We start from the raw sequence: 297 nt of genomic DNA, 5'->3' as shown, positions 1-297 counted from the left end.
GGGAGGCGGGGGGGGGGCGATATTTTTTTTTTGAAAATGCCTTTCAGCCTAAAGCTGCCTTACCTGAATGTCATAATTACAGTAATTATGTACATCCAAATTACATGCTAATTAAATTAGAATCAAATCGTTCTAAATCGAAATCAAATGAGGTAGCGCGAATTAATCAATGACAACATAAATAGAGAGCTTCCTTCGGGGGTATTTATTGTAACGATCCAAGAGGGAATCCGAGCCTGGGGGGGGGGGGGGCACCTGTTTTTTTTTTTTTCAATTGGGAAACATTTTTTTCTCCCC

Source organism: Gekko japonicus, unplaced genomic scaffold (genome assembly GCF_001447785.1).
Source record: "Gekko japonicus isolate JY-2015 unplaced genomic scaffold, Gekko_japonicus_V1.1 scaffold48, whole genome shotgun sequence".
Classification (NCBI taxonomy): domain Eukaryota; kingdom Metazoa; phylum Chordata; class Lepidosauria; order Squamata; family Gekkonidae; genus Gekko; species Gekko japonicus.
This window is presented reverse-complemented; position numbering follows the sequence as displayed.